The sequence below is a fragment of the Uloborus diversus genome, chromosome 8 (genome assembly GCF_026930045.1).
Source record: "Uloborus diversus isolate 005 chromosome 8, Udiv.v.3.1, whole genome shotgun sequence".
Classification (NCBI taxonomy): Eukaryota; Metazoa; Arthropoda; class Arachnida; order Araneae; family Uloboridae; genus Uloborus; species Uloborus diversus.
Window position 1 is genome coordinate 99,688,637 of NC_072738.1, and position 15,811 is coordinate 99,704,447.

Consider the following 15,811-nt stretch of genomic DNA (forward strand, 5'->3'; position numbering starts at 1 on the left):
ACAGCCCTTAAGGTTAATTCCATACATCTAAAATGCAGTTTAGCTCAGGTAAAATGATGCATGACCTTGGACGATGTCAATTATGTTTGGGTTGGAGGAGGAGAAATTTTTAGAGTGGTACAACGCCAATACGTTATTGGAAAAGTAATCCGGCTTTTCTCATCCCAATTTTAACAAATGGCATCTGTTTATGCTTCAGTTGGTCGAAGTCCAACTTTTCAGAACAAGACTGTACTACAGCAGGAAACATTTTGAAATCATGCTTGAAATGTTCAGAACGATTTCACGCGCAAGGTCACCTATAACTATTAAACCTAAATTAATTCCGCCTAAAAGACAGATGTTCTGTACAAAACATTGATTGCCGTCTTAATCAAGGCAAAATAATTCCCTCATAAGTTGAATTTCCGAAATTAGTCACGAAATTCTGACACGCTCAAACGAGAGTTAGCTGAAAAATATAATTTCAGCTTTTAGAGCAATTCATGATCATTAGAAAGTCATCAATCCAGATAAGTGAAAATACTTATTCTGTGTATCTCTATCAAAAGTACTTAGATTTACCTTGAAAGATAAAAATTCATCGACTCAAAGTCTCTTATTACCAAGTGTATAGGAGACCAAGAGGTTTTTTAAGACACGAGTTATAAAATTCCCAAGTTATTCCACACGGTTCAACCTACACCAACAAATACTTTCAATCATAACTCCTTGACAGGTATCGCAGTCCACCTGCCGGGGTATTGAAGACCATAAAAATGCACCTGACGAAAAGAGGCCTTCTTCGAGGAAGAAGATAAATCCTTTCGGAACGCCAACGCCCCATTATAAAACGCCTGCAGGGCTGAAGACATCAATTTAACATAAATGGTGGAATAGGCACACGCGAGACGTTACATCACGCGAGCCAGGCATTTCTTGTAAACGGAAGAGCTCTCGCAGGAACGAAATAACAAAAAAAGATGCACCGAAGAGAGGAACACCAAAAATGAAATAATTTTATTGTCTTCATACGGGTCATTAACTGGACTACGTGATAAGATATCATGCGAAGTTGAGTTGAGGTGTCTCTCTAAAGAAACTGCAGACAGTAATAGGTTTCTAATTACAGGGGAAGGAATATTTAGTTCTTTAGCGAAATGCGTTAACATTAAACAAGTCGGTTTAACGAATTAAAAGAAACGGCAAAAAACAAAGATGAATGTTGTTTAAACACTCTCTCGGTCTGAATACACCCCGATATTCTGAATCTGAACACATTTTGATGGTCCCGGCGAAACTCCTTCGACTTAATATAGGATGACCATGACCACTCAACACCAAACACCCTATAGTATGAACACCCCAGTATTATGAACGCTATTTTTAACCCTTTCCAATTATTACCTATCTATATACTAAACGTGTTCATAATCGGCACTCGGGAATTCCTTGGAATCAAATTGGAAAGCCTGAACTACATTTACAATTTTATCACAATGATTGAAGCGCATTAAGGGGAAGAGAAGATGGAGACAGGAAGAAGAGAAAAATTATTTTTCCGGATATTACTGAATTACATAAAGTCATTCAACCGAGCAATATGAGCCTGAAATTTCTGCCACTGAACTTCATTTCAGGAATCCAACCATTGTATTAAGTGTAGTATTCAAGTAAAATGCGGCTGAGAATCACCTGGAAGTATTTTCACATGGATGATCCAGTTTCCCTCTATAATGAACACCCTCATAATCTGAACACTTTTGTTCGGTCCCATGAGTATTCAGAATAAAGAGTATCTATCCAATGTATATGGAAGATCCTTTTCTACTTTTCTTGAATTAACGATACTCAAATTATTTTAAATAGCTTGTAACATCAATACTACCCCCTTCGCAATTCTAGAGTTTGAATAAACTTGCTACCTTGCAGGGATTTAAGAAACAACCGAAAGAGGTAAAACATTCCGTTCCATGTTTTTCCCTTGCGGTAAAACATAGGCTTCAGACAGTTTGTGGTGCAATGTGATTTCAAAAGAATAGAAAAGAAAACCCGTCAACACGATGAAAAATAACTGCCATTCATTAAGCTTAAAAACAGGTCATAAGATTCGGTATTTGTTTGTTTTACCCTTTTCAGCCGCCATTAGCCAGAGATTGCAGCGCCTCCTATAATTTATTGAAATCGCGAGTAGCTTTTATCTTCCACTTTAGTAATGAAACTAATTCGTTCGCTTTTTTCGCCAAAGAACTAAACTACAAAACATTCATTTTTAATTAGTAATTAAAATTCATTTCAATGCGTAATTCCTTCAGCAGAACATCTTATCGCCATTTTATATAAGTACACACACAACCGTACGCAATGTTACAAGATGTATATGTACCCAGAAAAAATTCAGCCACATCATATCTATGAAACTTGGCATGCCGATGAGTCCATTTTTTTTCTACATGATTCTCCTCTTCGTGTAATAAGAAAATTCGATAATGAGTACAGTGGTGGTAAAAAAAAATTGCATCATCTGCGCCGCAAAAGAGAGAAATATCATCCCGACTGCATTCAACACAATCAAGCATCCCGTATCCCAGATGATTTGGGGATGTATTTCTGATCAAGGAGTTGGTGGGCTTCGCTTTGTGCAAGGAACAGTAAACGCTCAGGTGTATATTGGCATTTTGGAGGAGAAATTGCTTCCTACTACCCGGGATCACTTTACTTCAGTTCCAAACGTCATTTTCCAGGATGATTCTGCTGCGTGCCATAGGGCAAAACTGGTAAGTAACAATTTAAAAACCTTTATCCTGTTATTAGACTTAAATTGACATGGGGTTACGTATTTTTTTTCCTCTAAACTCACACATAGGTTCAGAAATGCAAAAATGAGCATGGGGTCAGCAGTTTGCCTTGGCCCGGAAACAGCCCCGATCTACATAAACAATTATCGGATTCCTGCTGTTAAATGTTTATTTCATAGGTTTTGCAGAATTTCACATACATTCATCGTTAATCGGTCGACAAAACTTCTCACATAATCCCATTATTGTGAAAATGCGAAGGTGATGCAATTTTTTTTTTTTTTTTTTTTTTTTACCAGCACTGTACATATAAATTTCATTTTGGGTTAAATTTACACATGTACACACATGTGAGAGGTTTGCTTTTAAAGCGGTGCAAAATGAAAGATAATGTTAATTATAGATAAAATTTATCATGTTTTTTTTATATATATATATGTATATAATCTGGAACAATTTGATTAAAAAAAATCCTAATATTTGGAGAGTGAAAGAGAAAAATTGCTCACTGTATGCACATAAGCTTTTATTCCACCATGATCTTCTTAGAGCAGGACAGATTAGCTCGTAGAATGAGAAATATCTCCTGCACTACAAGAAAGAAAATTAGTAGTAAATAGAAAGGAAGAAAAAGTTTAAAAAGAGGCTTTTGATGAATCATTTTTATGATGGATTGACGACAGAGGGGTGGCTATAATTACTTTTTAATTGCAATAGATGCTGGGTTGACTCAACGTGTACGAAACAAGTTTTAATTACGTTAATCACGCGTAGATAGCAGGCTATTTATTTTCATATTAAAACTCTCTTACGAAAAGAAAAAAGTGGAATGAATATGAGGCAGTGAGAAGCAAAGGAATGTAAGTGCTAAAATTAAAAATTTGGGGATAGCCAGTACACAAATGAGTGGCGGGAGCAAGTCAGACTATTGTTATAGCCTTTACTCCTACCTACTCAATCAGGGATTTTCAAATAGATAGTGTGAACTATGCTTCTTTTTGTAATTTCTTTTCTTTTATTTTATCTGTGAAATGCATTTTTGTAAAAAATATTACCATGATTGAAATAAATTGAATTGAAATGGTAGGAGAACTTCTATGTTTTAAGGTATGGGCTGGTACTAATAGTCCTGGTTGGTGCTGCTATACAGCATGATTTCGAAACACTTTTCAATGAAATGCTACCTAGGCTTTGAACTATAAATATATTACTCTAAATTTTAAAACGTGCTCTTATTATTAGGGGCTTATTTTCTAACAGAAGAACTGTAGGAGCGTCTTCAGATTTTTTTATGCGTAAATAGCTTAATTTCCATCTAAAATATAAAAGAAATACTTAAAACTGAAAAAACTTGCAAGAACTGAGCTCCCGTAAGCTCCCATGCAAATTAAGTCCTGATTATATGTCCCTTTGCTTCTCACTGCCTCATATCTAGTTGTCATCACGCATCATCATTGGAAGCACGTGGAAGCCAAGAGGTGTAAGAAAACAAAATTAAAAATAAATTAAGGCTGCCAAATTTAAAAACTTAAGAGATGACTAGTACAAATAGTAGAAGAAACTCGCATCTGAGACTAGTACCATCTCTTGGAGCAAGAGATGGTCTTCCTTGCACAACAAACAAATACAACTCCCGTTCTACCAGTCTGCATACACATAGGCGGCGACTGGAACTGAAAAAGGGGGGCGGAAGGGGCAAAGAAAAAAAAAGAACGACAACTAAAAGCCATAGGACTTTTAGCGGCACCCCCCCCCCCCCGCCAAAAAAAAGGAGAAAAAAGTGAAAAAGAGAGAGGGAGAGAAGTACAAAATTTTGCCAGGGCTGGTTTTGAGAGCACATGAGTGGTAATTGATGTAAATCTAGCAACTTATAACACACGTTTTTATTAAGATTTTGATACATTTTGTACACAATAAATTTCCCCGAAGAAACACTTAGCTATGAATTAGACTTACATTATTTATCCTAAAGTATTTTGAGATGTCAAACACTTGGAATAATGTCATTGAACAAGTATGGCTTATTCAGTAAGTTACCGCCCTATAGCCAAAGCCTAAGGCAGAAATAGTACATGAAATACACCGCCAGCTCAGTCAATTCCAGCCGAGGACTGCAGTTTCTTGCTTATTAGCACTCATCAACCCGGCATAGGAGAGATTCAGCTGGAGGTGGAAAACCTCTAAAGGAAGCCAAAAGTGCCAAACAAAAGTACCTCCAGCTCAGTCACTCCTGTGCCGGGCTGATGAGTGCTAATAAGCACGAAACTGCAGTTCTCGGCTGAAATTGACTGAGCTGGCGGTATATTTCAAGTATGGCTTGTTTTTAAGTAAAACAATTGATTTACTAATGCCTCAACAATGAATACATAAATTAAAAATTACTTCTTATGCTAAATAATGTTTCGTACACAGATATACAAAGTAAAACAGATAATTATGTTCTGAAAATTTTGAAATTTCTGTGTTTTTTTTTAATAAATAATTTCTAGTCAGGGTTCCTTAATCAGAAATAAATAAATAAATAAATGAACCATAATTAGTGGGGGGGGGAGGGGGGTCGCCGCCACTGTGCATACAAATAAGAAAAAGCTGATACAAGAACTCTTCATAATTAATTCCGATAGAAAGAACTTTAAGAACAAAAGAAAGAACTTAAAAAGTGAAATGAAAATGCATGCGAGGAAAAATAAAATATATCTACTACTCTTTTCACAAACGCCATTATCTTCGCCATATTTTCGAGGATAATGCAAACTTCTTGAACTGTGCCGTACCTTTACACCACAACGTACTAAGATTTACAGCTGCATTGTATTGGATATCATGGCAATAAAATGAAGTGGTTTTAATGTCATCCAATTTGGTTTCAAGCATTTGATTTTTATGTTTTAGAGAGCATTTTCATCTTCTGAGATTGGCTAAAAAGGACGCAACTAATAAAGTTGATACTAGACAGTATGTGATACCTAATGGGCCTTAATACTCATATGTCAGTGAAACCTCGTTACATCGAACTTCAAGGGGTCGAAAATTTTAGTTGTTGTTACGGGATTTTCGTTGCAATGGAATTCAAACAATATATATAACAGCGATTGAAACGGGACTCAACATTTATTTCGTTGAAACGGATATTTCGTTGTAACGAGATTTCACCGTAAAAACAGAGACAATGTTTAAAACTTCGGGACTCAAGTGCAAACATACACGCAAAGACACACACGCACATCCAAGCAATTGGATTGAGCTCTCTGAAAATTTTAATGGCGCAGTCTGCGTCACGCGCCATGACCCCCCTCCCCCCGAAGATCACTTTGTTCTCTTCCTCTTTGTCAAAAAGTAAATAAATAAATAAATAAAATAAATAAATAAACAAAATAAAAATAAATAAATAAATGAGGAAAAAAAACTTAAGGGGATTTTCATAAATGATGTCACGTTTTTAGGGGGGAGGCGGTTTGTGAAATTGTGACAAGGTGAGAGACAGAAAGGGAGCAGCAAGGAATGTGACAGTCACGCATTTTTTTTAAAGAATAGGTCATAAAAAATAGCGTAACATGTGACAAAAAAAAGGGGGAGGGAGAGGGTATGGTGAAGTGTGATACTTAATGTCAAAGGGGGAGGGGATCAAAAAGTGTGACATGATTATGGACCAGTCCGTAACAAAAACTTGAGCAGTTACTCGAAATACGTAATGCCAAAATCAGGCCAGCAACTATCATGCTCGTCTACTTTAGCTCTGCTGAGAGACTAAAATGCTGGTTCAAAGATCGGAAATTATAAAAACATTAGGGATGGAACAGAAGAATTTACAGCATTTTTTTAATGTACCGCTCAATTTTTCTTGTGGTAGATTTCCGAGGTGAAACACTTCATTACTTTATTTACGACTTGGAGGATCAAGATCAAGAGCCAACAATGATATGGACACACCTGCTCCCGAGGCATAAGGGATGACCTTATTTTCTCACTCTCTGATGTTCTATTTAAATGTTTGGTATACAGCAAGGTATACAGGGGGCGTAGCTCAGATGGTAGAGCGCTCGCTTAGCATGCGAGAGGTACCGGGATCGATACCCGGCGCCTCCACTTTTTCCCTCTCATTAAAAAAATTTAATGCGAAATAAGTTTGATTTTATTTTCAGGAAATAAATTTAATTTTCATTTATCATAAAATCATACAAAAAAAAAAATGGTATTTTGCTTGTTTGAATGTTTAGTGTCTCAAAGCACACTGAAGCCTTCCACACAGATTCTCTCCAATAAACGTATTGTTTGTACGCCATCGCCCCCCCCCTTCAGTATAATAATTAAGAAAAAAAAAGTATGTCATAATTTCAACAAATGTAATCTAGATGGATCTTTAGAGCTAAAAGACGTTGAATATCATGTTCGCTAAAGAGAAATCTTTCAAAACTTTTATTAATTATCAACATAAATGGTATATATATATATATATATATATATATATATATATATATATATATATATATATATATATATATATATATATATATATATATATATATATATATATATAAATCTCGTGTCACGATGTTTGTTCGGGGTAAACTCCGAAACTACTCAACCGATTTTTCTCAAATTTCATATCTATGTGTCATTTGGTCCAACTTAAAAGATAGGATAGTTTTTATAATTTTTTACTGCAAATTTCATATTAATTATGCAATAATAGTGTGAATTAATTGTTTAGTTCTAAAAATTCTTAATAGATGGCGGTGTAAGTTAATTAATCGATATAACTCTAACATCGTATGACTTACTGCTAAAAACACCATGATAAAAAAACTCAGAGATGTTGCTTAGAATTTCCATATAACGTTTCGGGATATTACAGGTTATTATTTACTTCCTGAGAAAATCAACTATATTTTTCAAAACGTTTCCTTGAATTGCTACAAATTGCAGATTTCACACCGTTGTGAAAAGTATTTTTCTCCACCAGTATCAAGATTAACTAAACGTATTTAATTGGTATATCGGTTTCGGAGTGATTGCGGTTTGTCCGGCTTGACTCAACACCCAATGAGTGCGAAAAGTTATCTGGATCACAAAGCTTTGCAAGAGTTGCAGAGGGACTACATTCGAGTTAATTACTTGAGAGTCTGTCTTCGCGTTGGCAATGCGTGTATTAATGCTTTGAGAGCTTTCTTAGAAAAGCAGGAAGGTTCCAGGCTATTATATTAATCCTGCGTTAGGCTTCTCTGCAGGTGCCAGAATCATAACTGCCTTTTTAACCAAGAAGACTACTGAATTCTTCAAAAAAATTCCAGGTTTATTTCAGGAAAGTTAATGAATTTTAGCGGAAAACAATTATTTTCTTTATTTTGTTCCCCAGGAAATTTTTAATATCATTAATTCTTGCAAAGATACATTCGCAACAGAAAATTGCAGTGACAATTGCAGTGTCAGGCATTACTGCTACTTTTTTTAGATGGTACACGAACAGCACATTCAGCTTTAAAGTTACCTATTAGATATTCATAACAAACAAAACGCAATGTGTACAATAAAGAAAAAAAAGACGTGGTATGTCTGTAGTGTTGCAAGATAGTGAAATTATAATTTGGGATATGTGTACTATGGCTCATGAGTAAAAGCATTCATTCGAAGCACATCATAGGATTATGCAAGATTTGAATGGCAACGATAAACTTTTAGGCGAAATTGTCTGAATACTGTCTGGGGACTTTTGGCAGACATTACCAGTTATTCCGATGAAATCAACGCAAGTTTAAAAAAAACGTTTTTTATAGCGTAATGACGAGATAATGCGATTGGCCATGAACATGCGAGTATAAACGCAAAATAATCCAATCGCACAAGTATTTTCTATGCAATTGCTGAGTATTGGAAGCGGTGAAATTGAACTGTATCAAAATATACAGTACAACAAATAGCCAGACAATTTCTGCACTGCCGTTGAGACGAAAAGTGAACTAATTGAGAGTCTATTTCCAGATAAATTTAATTTTTTAAAAATCATAATTGCCTCTGTAATCGCGCTGGTTTTGTAGCAGTTTTATTTTCGGTAAACATTCCCGAACAGACACGAATATTTGTGGATCGTCAATTGTCGACTGTCAAATACATATCCTGATGCATGTCGCAAATTGTATTTATTGGTCGCACAAAGTCATTGGGAGTTGACACTTTCTAATGCAGGTTTGACATAAGGAGAAACAGTATTCGTCAACTGTTTAAAATAATTTTGACGACATACTATCCAACACAATCATTATTTTTTAAGGAGAAACTATATTACTTTCACGTTTGAAGACGTATTTCATAAAGTTTAATAAACACACAAATGTCCAAATCCAGATTTTACACCAGAGATGAATATGAAGCTTTAGTTTTAACTGAAGGTTTTTGCGTTTCAATTTCAAATTTGCCACTTGGTTATTATGATATGCCGTCACTTGATAGTTGGGCCACCGGCTTAGTTAACACTGATTTGCAACGTATAACAAAAGAGCAATGACTCTGTTTTAGCTACAATTATTGCGAATAATGAGCCATTACTGACGGCTTTAAAAAAAAGCTCCCCATTGATGCTGAACAAGCCTATACAGTTGCCGATGAAAACAAAGCAGTAAACACTCCAAGTGAATTTTTAAATTCCCTGGATACACCAGGAATGCGTCTGCACGATTTCCGGTTGAAAATTGGCTCAACAATTTATTCTTTTTCGCGATTTAAACCCACCTAAATTACGCAACGGTACACGTTTCTACATTAAAAGTCAACAATATTTGTCGGAAGAGTTTAAAGGAGAAATGTTTGTGTTGCCACGTAATCCATTATTAGCGTCATAATTTTCAAACACATTTGAAAGGCTTCAATTTTTGATTCGTTTAGCTTTTGCAAAGACCATAAATAGATTTAAAGAACGAAAAATGTCTTCTTTCGGTTTGTACTTGAAACATAAATATTTCTCTTATGGGCAACGAAATATTGCCTACTCACACGTGGAAAGTTATCATACTTTTCGTATTAGCAAAAGACTGGTTGATCAAGAACATTGTGCACAACTTAGTGCTTAGACAGTTTTCAGTTTTCAAATAATAGAAACAATAGTTCGAAGTCAATGTTAACTACTTCATTGAAAAAAGTTAATTTTTATACGTTTTTAATTTAGTTAGTGTATTTTGTAAAGAAGTTATTGATTACAAACTATAGAGAAAGCTAATGTGAATAAAATGTAGTGTAGAATCTAAAAGTGTATGGTGGTTTACGCTTAGTTTCTACATTCGGTTATTTTACAATCAGTTTCGATATTTACTATCACTTTCAAGTTTTTTTTTTTTTTTTTTTTTTTTTTTTTTTTTGCGGAAGTTATACTTACAAAATTTACTAAGCGTAAGTATAGTGCTTTTTCCATAGAAAATTTAGTTAGTACTTATTGCATTCAATAAGTACTTTCTTCAGCCTGCACGGTTAAAAAAAAAAAAAAAAAAAAAAAAAAAAATCCGAAACGTTACTGAGTAAAAATTTTCGATAACTGCTTGCAGTTCTGGCTAAGCTTTGGCTATGTTTGCATTATTGTTTATAGAAGTTCCTTAATAAATCAGAAAGGTGCTAAGCTTTTTTTTTTTGTATCCCTTCCTAAGTTTACACTAAAGATCCAGAAACACGACTAACTTCAAACGGGAAGATCTTCGAATTTTTCAAGAGGCTTCCGAGATGATTTTAGGAAGGTTATTAACTTTTATCGGAAAACTTTCCGGGTTTTGGCTTGACATGATACTGGCAGAAATTGGCCACATCAGCTGCCCATAATTTTCCAGGAACATTTAGGAATCGTTTTTACATTGAATAACGCCCATTATCAATCTCATATGTTATAAAATCGGCTATACTATTTTAAGCTCTATTAAAAATATTTATTTGATTCTATCAAAATAATGAGTTCAAGTTTATTTTAATCCAACTTCTTTGCCACAGCAACGCGTGGCTGGGTCAGCTAGTATATATATATATATATATATATATATATATATATATATATATATATATATATATATATATATATATATATATATATATATATATTGTAACATAATTAATGATTACTAGATTTTACGCATCAACTTTATTCAATTTTTGTTTTTAGCTTACGATTAAAAACCTTATCCCAAACACACTGACACCAGATCAGAGTACATATAATAAAAGCTTCTAAAAATAATCTTGCTACAAGACCAATTTAATTCATGCTCTTGTATTCGTAATGTTTCCCTTGTTTCGATAAACATAACAGTAAAAAGTCACACAATTTAAAAGTTGACGCTCAAAACCATGACATGAATTAAGTCGAATTGAACACCTCCAAGGCCCAGCCTTGTTTTGAACCGAAAGGGCGCTTCCTTTGTCATCTCATTTGTCTAAATTACCCGTCGCGTTGGCGTTCTAAATCACTCTATTGTCCGTCCACGTTAAATAAGTCCTCTTCCAATCGCTGCTAATTGAGTGGCGGACTGATATCCTCGGTGATCCGTCGCAAAAGTTAACCGTATCTGATGCACTTCTCCAGAACAGGGACTGGCGGCGAGCCAGGCGGTTGCTATGGGAAGTGACCTCCCTTAAAAGATAGGCGCCCTGGTGGATTGATACTCTCTAGGATTGAATATGCTCCCCTTTTTATTGGCGAGTTGATGACTAGATAAAGACACGGGAGTATTAGGATAGTAAAGGAAGGTATAGTTACCCTGCGAGTAAGATAGGCGTGGTTATTACCGATCGAAAATATTTAGAAACACTAAAGAGAGGTGTGTTTTATGCTATTAATCAGGACTTAAAACATAACATAATATTACGTGAAATTCATTCCTTTTTCTTCCAAGCAAGGACGCAGCATGGGGAAGGTTTAGGGGTCAAACCCGCCTAGAACACTTGATTTTAACACTACTGCCAATTCTATTACAGTAATTAACACATGCTAATGTAAAGACTGTTACGAAACCTCCTCCCCCCAGAAGGTGAATTCGGGCTGCGTTAATCGTTAGTGCTTGTAGGGATTACAAGAAAAGTCCCAATAAAAGTGTCACATGCACCAAAATTAGGAGAGATCAGGAACACAAAATAATATTAAGACTTGGGGCCCCGCACCCTCCTCGCTTCGCTCGAGAACGCCTCCCCTCTCCTGCGCCTTCTACCTCATCGCCTACGGCGTCTCGATCACCGGCGGGATGGTGTACGTCGCCAAAGGTGGTGTAGTTCGGGGGCTTCGCCTCCTCCTCACTGTCTGCGGTGCCTGGGCTAAATCCTGCATTCGGCGTTGTACCTCGGGAGCTCCGTTCCCTGCTGCCTGTAACTTGGCAATGTATCACAAAATTTGACATCACCGGTATATACATTGAAGGATTTTAATGGTATAGTTTTCAATTTATATCTCCGGCCGGTTAAAGTATAGAGGAGTGAGACTGAGCGGAATAGCTTCCTTCGGATATCCTGTTATCCAATCGGTACCGGTACCAGTATTGACCTGGAAAGCGTCGGCAGTCCGGAGGAGATAGGGTTAGACATAGACAGGCGCGCATAGATTTTAATTATATTGATAACTGATTCTTCCCTTCCTTTTCAATTTTTTTTTTTTTTTTTGTAACTATCATGTTTTGAAACCTGTGAAGAAAAATTTTTTAACTAATTATTCTTTAAACTGGGAGCAAAAACAATAGCTGGGGAAATAAATGATTCAGTTGCCAAAATATGCAATGGTCCTCTTCAACAACGCAAACTCGCATGTCTTAAACTCATACCGTTCGTCTTTCCGCATTCTGGAGTTTTAAAGATTTTGCAAAAAATACTTTTGGGCAGAGTTGTAATGCTGTTTCAGCTCATTTAAACCAAAATAATAAAATTTTCTTTTGATAATATCTATCTTAAGTGCATCTGAAAGGTCTAGTCAATGCTTGTATGCTTCAGTTGGTAACAACTGCTTGCTTAAACATGCAGATCTCGAACATAAGGCAATTTTATTCTAATGCTTTACATATAAGGATACCAACTTTTCATAGTGATCCAGCGGGCAGTGCCTAAAAAGCATCCTTTCATTTTATTGCTAAGTCTAAACTCATGCATGTTCACTTTCCCCTTGTCTTTAACATGACAAAATAGTGACGTCATCAAAATTCATGTAAAAAAAGAGCCGCAGAGAGCCCCCTTGTCAGTTATGTCGCCGGGCCTCCTCCCGTCCCCCCCAAAAAAAGAAAAAGAAAAGAAAAGCGAGTAAGAAGAAAAAAGGGGGAAAAGAAAAAAAAATCAAAACTGCTTCCTAGAAAACAATTTTCTCTATTTTTAGCGCTACAACAATTAATACCAAAATAGTAAAATTTTATTTAACTTTACGTTTTCTCTTATTCGGGGAGCCAACCCCCCTCCTTTTTTTCTTCTTTTTTTTGCGTCAGTGTGCCCCCCCCCCTTTAGGCCCGGGCTTCTCGTTTCCGACTAGGCTGACATGGCCTCTCGTTAGGCCCGCGCCTACATGCAGCAGCGCATGCCTTTCGTTCATCTCCCCTTTCGTCATATTGAAGACCAAAATGGAGAGTGAATGGGTACAGACTTAGCTTATTACAGAGGCTGCATCTGCGACTTAAATGTATGGTAGAATTTGGAGTATACTGGCGAAAAGCTGAAATTACCGTTGTTGAAAAATGAACATAGCCTAGTTGGAGGCATACTACAACTGCCACCGTTTTTGGTCATAATTAGATGGAAACTACTTATTTGAAGATTTAACACATTGTTTTGTCATTTTAAATCACTTTTACATTAAACAAGTTTAAAAGTTCCCTTTAAAAAAAAAAGGGCTTAATAAACTAGGTCACTCAGTTACATAAATGCCCCATTAAAGAGCAAAATAACCAGCTAAATAAAGAAAACACGCTGCTAAATAGAAGTAAATGTTCCATTAAAACCCAAATAATCCGTACTCCAACAAAGTTAAATAATATTGAAAGCTCCATTAAAAATGTAAAATAATCTGCTAAACAAAGACATCAAGTTATTAAAAGTTCTAGTAAAATGGAAAATGAGGAGCAAACATGGTGGCAAAGTAAACGATATTTTCCCGCTTTTGCCAATGTAGAAAGCAAGCAAATCGCCAAGAGCCAACGAACCCCTATTATACTCCTATACAACTCCCCATCTGGGACAAATACTTACTTTTTCCCCGTCAGCAGAAACGTTTCTTATTTTCAACTGCACTTGCAGACTTGACTAAACTGAAACTACATTATTGAGCAATCACGAATTGCTTATTATCCTCACTTAACCAACGTTGATGTTGCTCTGATTTTTCAGATTACCATGACAACGAGAGTAAGTTCAGCTCGTTATTTTAACATTTATTAAGAGAACACCTTTTCGTCGCCACGATTACGAATCGTTTGCGTTTTTTCAAGGCTTAACTTAAACATAAAATTTAACTCTGCGAACTGTAGTCCACCGGCCTCCACGAGCAGGACCACTCCTGCAGTGTATGTTCACACAAGCCTGTATGTTCATACATGCGTCCACATACACATACACACACAGAGGGGCGTGCACGGCGGGGGAGGGGGGAGAAGGGATACCTGTTGACCCGAGCCTGAATCTGAACAAGGCCTGAGATTTTGAAAATGAGGGGTGAAATATATGTAGGGACGTAAAGGGTAAACAATATGGGGGGGGGAGGGCGTAAAAATCATTTGTGAATTGCCCCAAAATTTCTGTGCACACGCCTGTCTACACACACACACGTCTACACACATACATATACACCTATCACATACAAACACATGCTCACCCCCCCCCCCTCACGTCTGCACATATACACACACGCGTCGACATACATACACACACACATCATCTTGAATGCGAAAAACATTATTTGAATTCAACATGTCAAAAAATCCAATTTCTTTCTTCTTCCCTTAATGTCACTGCTACAAGGTAATGGAGTATTTATGCATTGAGTACATGCTTGGCTACGATATCCAAGTTAAAGAACACGATGCCGCCTGTTGTGAGTGTATATGAGTACCTGAAAACAAGAACACCACGATAGGTTAGAAAGCCACCTGCCGGGGTCAAATTTCACAGCTTCCGTGACTTTAGCCACTTCCGCTCCAGTCACGCTCTCGTGCATCAGTTTCGAGATCCACAAATTACTTAAAACAGATTGAATTCGAAAGGTATAGGTTCGAGACACCGAACGGAAACTTAGTAGGCTAGTTCAAGCGGAAATACTTATCTTCAAAGAAACCTAAGGCTGCATTTTCACACAATTTGAGTTTAAGAAAGATGTGTATGAAGTTTAGTTCCCGACATCTACCGAGCTATTTGAAGCGACACTAAAAAAAAATTAAAGCGACACAAAAAGGGCCTTTTCATAACCAATGTCGCAGTTATTCACTATTCCAGACTGATGTGTCCATAATAAGGAAGAAACTCGTAACTGGATGTGAAAACCGGCTGTAGGTATATTGCATGTAGTTCTCCCCAAGCCCTAGCTTATGGGCGGTAATTTACAGCTTAATGCAGTGATGAATTACAAAAAAATAAAATGTCATCAAAAATTTATAAAGGGTGTTTTTTTAGAGGTAAAGAACTTTAAGTCGGGAACACTGTTTGATCTGTGGGCCATTTTGATAGTTGTCACTTGTTTTGTGTTTAGTTTGGTTTGCCATTTCATCATAAATAGACAACAGGACGGTGCAACACGCCACACAGCGCGTGTCACAATTGATTTATTGAAAGAAACTTTTGGTGAACGAATAATTTCGCTTAATGGACCCGTGAATTGACCTGCGAGATCATGCGATTTAACTACGCTGGAATATTTTTTGTGGGGCTGTATGAAGTCTCAGGTCTACACCGATAAGCCACAGACGATTGACGCCTTGGACAAGAACATTCGCCACATATCACTCACGTATGTGAGTGATATGTGGCCCCCCTTGCTGCAAAAAGTGATAGAAAATTGGACTTCCTGATTAGACGTTCTCCAAGGCAGCCGAAGTGGCCATATATCA

The 15,811-nt window shown here is 36.5% G+C and overlaps 1 protein-coding gene and 1 non-coding gene across 2 annotated transcripts in view; one reads left to right on the top strand and one right to left on the bottom strand.

The window, feature by feature from the left end:
* The window catches only part of LOC129228508 (protein 4.1-like), a 109,165-nt gene that overhangs the window by 57,369 nt on the left and 35,985 nt on the right, over positions 1–15,811 (bottom strand). The window lies entirely within an intron of this gene.
* Trnaa-agc (transfer RNA alanine (anticodon AGC)) lies at positions 6,791–6,863 on the top strand. The gene has a single exon. It is a non-coding gene; the product is annotated as a tRNA-Ala (tRNA).